This window comes from Ascaphus truei, chromosome 4 (genome assembly GCF_040206685.1).
Source record: "Ascaphus truei isolate aAscTru1 chromosome 4, aAscTru1.hap1, whole genome shotgun sequence".
Taxonomy (NCBI): Eukaryota; Metazoa; Chordata; class Amphibia; order Anura; family Ascaphidae; genus Ascaphus; species Ascaphus truei.
This window is the reverse complement of record NC_134486.1, coordinates 207190717-207197599: the sequence shown is the minus strand read 5'-3', so window position 1 is coordinate 207197599 and position 6883 is coordinate 207190717.

Genomic DNA, 6883 nt, shown 5'->3' with positions numbered 1-6883 from the left:
TTATTTAAAAAAAAAGAAATTGGCGCGAACGGGGGAAATTTGAGGGGGAAATTTGAGCGCGAACGGGGGAAATTTGAGCGCGAACGCGGGAAATTTGAGCGGGAGCGGGGGAAATTTAAAAAAAAACACGTGTGCTGCTTGGGCCAATATTTACACGCCCGGGGGTTAAATCCACCCACCCCGGGCGAGTAAATGTATAGGATTGTCGAACACTGTATATATATATATATATATACATACACACACACACACACACACACACACACACACACACACACACACACACACACACACACACACACACACACACACACACACACACATACAGCCAGGAGGGGAGATAGGACAGAGTGAACCAGCGAGCGCTACCACAATCAGCTGAGTGGAGTATGGGGGAATGAGGGGGGGTACTGGCTGTTTAGCAAGCCAGGAGGGGAGACAGGGCAGAGGGAACTCACCTGTTAGTCTGAACTTAGAGTGGTCTCTGTCGGGGAACTGAACTGAACAGCAGGGGCTGCGGGCAAGTTATTGAAATGAAGTGATTCCTCCTGTGTGTGTCCTGTGTTCCCCTCCACCCAGTCGGCTTCCATGATGTTCCATCCCCCCCAGACCCCACGCCGACCCCTTCCAGATGCGGTGCCACGAAGGTGAGAGAGTTAGATTGTCGGCGCTGTGCTTCTCCGCATGGGGTCTGCAAAGCTGTGGACTCCGACAATCTAACTGTCTGTGCAGGATACGCGGGAAGGTAGGGAGATGTACTCTATATTCAGTACTGTATTGGGGCACTTCACTGCAATCTTCACATTGGCCACTGGGTGTCCCTATAGCTGTGAAGTTTTTTTGTAAAAGGAGCCCAAAAAATAGCGGCTGAAAATTAAAGTAGCCCCAAAAACCGCAACCAGCTAATATTTCCCGCGGAACTGGGTCTCAAAATAGCCCAATTGGGCGGGAAACTAGCGGACCTAGCAACACTGCTCTCACGATCAGCTATAACCTATGACCCTACGTGTTTTGTGATTGCGTCACTTCCTCAGGGGTATATGGAGTGTTAGGACATGTCTCTGAACTTATACCCATTGTAATCGGTCCAATGATTTTGATTAGTTTGGAGATAACCAATCGGATGGGAAGAACAGAAATTTTAGCAGAACATAGCACTTACATATGAAACAAGTATAAAAACAATAATACCAAAAATAACATATACACAACAAATAAGAAATAGAATAAGAAATAGCAATACATCCATGATAAAACATTGGACTATATCATTATATATAAATCCATATTTTTATGTGTAACACAACCACATAGTCCAAGATAATTTATATTTACTACACAGGTTACGTGTATATAGTGACTGTATGTGAAAAAATCCATTGATAACTAAATGGTGTGATATTATATGCCATCACAAACAGTTGACTACATAGGGACCACTTATACATCAGAGGGGAAAGATTACATAGTGAAACTATTCATGAGACCAGAGATCATTATATGATTATGCCCTGTGTTGATAATATACTTTGTTTTTTCACTTATGCTGCGGTGTGCTGTCTCTTTATCATCAGGATCCTCCTGGTCACCACTTATCTGCATTAATTTATGGGATGAGCATCTGCCTCTATTGAGAAACCGTGAGTGCAAACTACCACGCTATTGACTAATATATATATATATATATATATAATCACTTTTGAGCACATTGACATGTCTTAGACAGGTCTGCAACCCTGCCTTTCAACCATTATCACATAGCATATAGTCCTCCCACTGCAGCAAGGGATTCTGGGAAATTACATGCAAATGAACACACACACACACGTGTGTGTTATATAATATACAATCTTTGTCATATAAGAACTGATAGCAATCTGGTGTATATTGATGCTATTTATGTTTATCTGTCAGAACAAGTGCCAAGTTACTCCACCCATGAATATTTTCACTTCCAGGAAAAAAATAACAGTAGTCTGGCAAAATATGCTACATAACAAAACCCCACAATGATATGGATATTTTTACAAATATAATCCAGAACTACGAGAAATTGCAAGTTTATACCAGCTCAAACCAGAGATTCAGCAAACCAAGGTTATATTAGGCTAATTGTTATGATGCTAGTTAGATTAAATTCATTTATCCTCTCCCATTTAACAAACAAACTGCAGTGTATAAAGTTACTGAGTTTTTCTATACATGCAATACCCAAAAGCTTAATGTAAATAAAGGATCAAATCCAATACATCCAATAATTACAGGAGTAGCTATGCTACTTGCACCCACTGCCACATTACGCAGAGCCTCACCTGTGATCAAGTAATGCCCCATACATTTTCCTGATTAGTTGAATGAATAAAGCCAATTTTTACACATACACACACACACTCACTCACTCGCTCTCTCTCCTCCCCTGCGTGGGGGTGCCGCCGTGTTCCTTGATCTCAGCGGCCATTTTTTTTCCTCTTTTATTCAATGCTTTATTGCTACCTACACACGAAGTTAGACAGACAGACAAAAAAGAAGATAGACAGACACATGGAGACAGACACACCACCGCCCCGCGCTATGGCTGACCCATGGTGTCGGATCCCCAGCACCCTGCTCCGGGTAAGTCCTGCGTGGGGATGCCGCCAGGTCCCCTGATCATGGTGGCCATTTTTTTATTTTTTCGCAATCCCGGTAATAACACGGTCGTATCGGGTGGACCCCTAGCCCCGCATTATAATGGGGTTCAGCTATATATATATATATATATATATATATATATATATATATATATATATATATATATATATATATATATGAGTGAAAAGAGAAAAAAGTAACCCGTATGGGAGCACTCAGGTATGCAATTGATATATTTAGTTTATTTATTTTGACACAGTGCAAAAAAGGATGGATAAACAGTACATTATTAAAAACACTTAAAAAAGAGACTTGGACCCCTGTCACGGGTGCTACCCTTAAACACAAGTGAACAACACTAGGGAACGATTCAAATTGTCAACCCTAAACATGAAAAGGATGGTGACTCAAAAGACACTAGGGTAAATCAAAGTAAATCACAGCAGGTTAATGGGTTCTCAGGCACCTATACAAAGCTAAGTAATACACACTACACACCAAAAGATAGACTGATCAAAATATTAATGACAGTCTCAGAGCGTCCCACATCTACATGAGCATACAGTGTATATAGCCAATACCAGCAGAGTGAGTATGTCACTTGTAGGAACAGGTGGTTAGATGGATTGAAATCCCTAGATGTATAGAGCAACAAAGTGTGTAAATAGCATATATAGGAAAATGCCTGATGAACGCCTATTAAATAACCAGGTGTTTGATGTCAGTATCCCTAATGAAAAAAATGAATGAAAAGTCACAGTCCAAAAAGATTAGTTGCACAAGTTCAGGGTAGCATAGTTACGTGAACCATGGGTCAGGGGTCCTGCCTAGCACCCCCACTCCGACGCGTTTCGTCCAGAGACTTTGACTAGGAGTGGTGAGGGAGCTGAAGCTGGAGACTGTTTATGTAGGATTATTTTTCGCGCCAAAATCGGATGAGGGCGGCAGCAGCTGCAGGTGCTTAAGGGAATTACTTCTTGTATGCCGTGTCTGCGTGTCAGACTGGCACGCATAGTGTCCGCGCGGGTAGTCTGCGCATGCGTGGCTTGTAAATGCTAAGTTCTACAGTCATATCTGCTGCGCATGTGTGAAATGCGGCCTGCCCCTCTCCACGCCTAATGTGCAAGTACACAGGGCTTCACGACACTCTAGTAGTGCGTGTTAGCTAGGATCGCACATCGCGCATGCGCGCTGAGCATATCAATAGATCCATGCGGTTCTGCACAGTGACGCCAATCAAACATGAATGTGGTGGCAAAAACAAATGTCTATTATCACATATATGCAGGATATTGATAGAATCAATGTAATTGTAGTACACAAATGTTAAACAGAACCGCAGCAAGCATGATTCAAAACGAAACTGGGGAGTACCCCAGAAAACGCCCATGTCTGGGCATTATAACAGCGCTCCCTAAAGGAAAGGAGGCTGCAGTGTACTTGATGTTGTCTGTTAGTAAGAGATGGTGACATCAATGTGTAGACAGTATGTTGAAATATGTTTCATCAACAGTGTGGACATTACATTGATAACGCCACCCTGCACCATTCAAAATTAATTGCATATGGATATATTGCGATGAACTATAAGCCCTCAATAATAGGGCTAAATAACAAAACACAGCCAACCTTGTGTGATACAGAAACAAGGGGGAAAGGAAATGAAAAACATGTAAATCATGTATCGATGTGGTCAAAATTTGACGGAGTCCAGTCAGTAATGCTTGAGTCCATAATGTCCAAGTAATTTCTCTTCATAACTCCTGAAGTGTGCCAAGAAAGTTTAGACCAGATATGGCCAAACTGGAAATGTTCTGGCATCCACAGTTAAAGTCAGCGCATGGAGGTGAATTCCTTCCGTGTAGTTGCTGATGACTTGTAGTGTCTCTGGGTTGTATTAGTCAATCGGTGTTGTCCAATGTTATGTAGTTTATGGATCATGTAGAAACTTGATTACATGGGCATGACGTCTTGGGAAGATGTATTCCGAGATCCATAATTGATATGGCTAGTGGTCAGGAAGATCTCTAGCTTGAGCCTCTCAGTAGCATGTAGTATCTAAAAGATTAAACAAAGTACATGCCGTAAGTGCACTCATCAGGTTGAATATAGAGCATTTTACCTATATACAGGCAGAGTTTGAACAGTATATTACAAGAACATGGCGTAGCCAATATAGTCATTCAGACCTTTCGGGATCATTGAGTTGATTTGTGTGATCCACCTGGTCTCTTTTTTTAGGAGAGTTTTTTCCAGGTCGCCTCCACGTATGCCAAGGGAGACTTTGTCAAGCGCAAAGGCCCTTAACAACGTAGTGTCCGCCGCATGTTTGTTCAAAAAGTGCCTAGCGACACTAGTTATTTTTTTGAAACCATCAAGGTCCCTTTGCGCATTCTTAATGTTCCTGACATGTTCTAAGACCTGAAATCTAAACTCTCTTGTAGTCATGCCTACATAAGGCAGATCACAAGGGCATAGGATACAATAGATCACCCCTTTAGATTTGCAGTTGAGCATGGAGCGAATTGTATAGACATGGGTCTTTTGACTATTTGTGAATGTTAGTTTGTTTTCCATATGTTTGCAAGCTGAGCAGTTGGAACATTTGGTGAACCCTATGCGTGGGGTAACGGACAAAAAGGTTTTATCAACATGTGGGATGTAATGACTGTTGACTAAGGTATCTTTAAGATTTGGTGCCCGGCGGCTAGTCATAGTGACTTGTTTCCCCAGGGCTTGTGCCAGGTCAGGATCAGTCATTAGCACCCCCCAATGTTGCTGTAAAACCCCACGTAATAGTGGCCATTGCTGATTAAAAGACCCCACAAAGCGGATGACTTTTTTATCTTTTGTCTTACGCTTGGGTTGTAAAAGGGAGGTACGGGTCTTGCTCAAGCTGTTACGGTACCCTTTCTCTACCATGGTCTTACTATAGCCTCTTTGTTGGAATCTTAATTTCATTTCCCTAGATCGTAAGTCAAAGTCATGAGTTGACGAGACATTTCTCTTCAGTCTGAGAAACTCGCTTGTGGGGATACCTTTCACTTGGTGGGGGGGATGGAAGCTTTTGGCATGCAAGATCGAGTTTGTGGCGGTATGTTTCCGAAAAATGTCGGTACATAGTACTCCACCCTCGCCGATACTGATTGTCAAGTCCAAAAACTCAATTTTTGTTGGACTTGACTGAAACGTCAGTCTGATGTTTAGGTCGTTGTGGTTGAGGGCATCGATAAACGCAGTAAATCCACCGGCATTACCTCGCCAGAGGACAAGCACGTCATCGATGTACCTCAACCACAACAGGACATTTTGTGTGTATACAATATTCACATCAGTAAACACCACCTCTCTCTCCCACCAGCCCAAGAAGAGATTGGCATAGGAGGGTGCACAAGTCGCACCCATTGCAGTTCCTCTTTTCTGCAGATAGTATCTGTTTTTAAAGATGAAATAATTATGGGACAATATAAAGTTCAGCAGATTAATTATCAGCTCAATCAGGTCACCTGAGAGATTTTGCATAGACAGGTAAAATTTTGCCGCTCTTAAACCGTCTTTGTGATGGATGCATGTGTAGAGAGATTCTACATCACAGGTCGCGAGGAGAACGCCCTCATCGACCGTGATGTTCTCCAATTTGGACAATACATCCATGGTGTCCCTTAAAAAAGATGGTAATGTTTCAACAGACAATTGCAAGAAGAGATCAATGAATCTGCATATGGGCTCGCTCAAACCCCCTATGCCTGATACTATGGGTCTACCTGGGGGGTGGGAGAGATTTTTGTGTATCTTTGGCAATATATTGAAGGTGGGTACGACCGGACATTTTGTCACCAGGGCGTCCATGTTGTGCTGAGTAATTACCCCATCCAGGACGGCACCTCGGAGTAATCTCTCGAGCTCCTCCATGAACTTAATAGTGGAATCCCTACTCAGCTCAGCATAGCACTGGATGTCTCTAAGTTGTTTAAAGACTTCTCGCTCATACATCACCTTCGGCCATATGATCACATTGCCCCCTTTATCGCTCGGTTTGATCTCCACCTCCTTAAGGTCGCGTAGCTCTGCAACTGCTCGTCTTTCAGCCTTGGACAAATTCTGTTCACCTCTCTGGATATGAATCTTATTGAAACCCTCCGTAACAAGTTTTGCATAAACTTCTACCTGTGGGCACACTTGCCATGGTGGGCAGAAGCTGGACTTGGGTTTAAGTTTGGACAATAGCATACTCTGGTCAACTGGAACGACA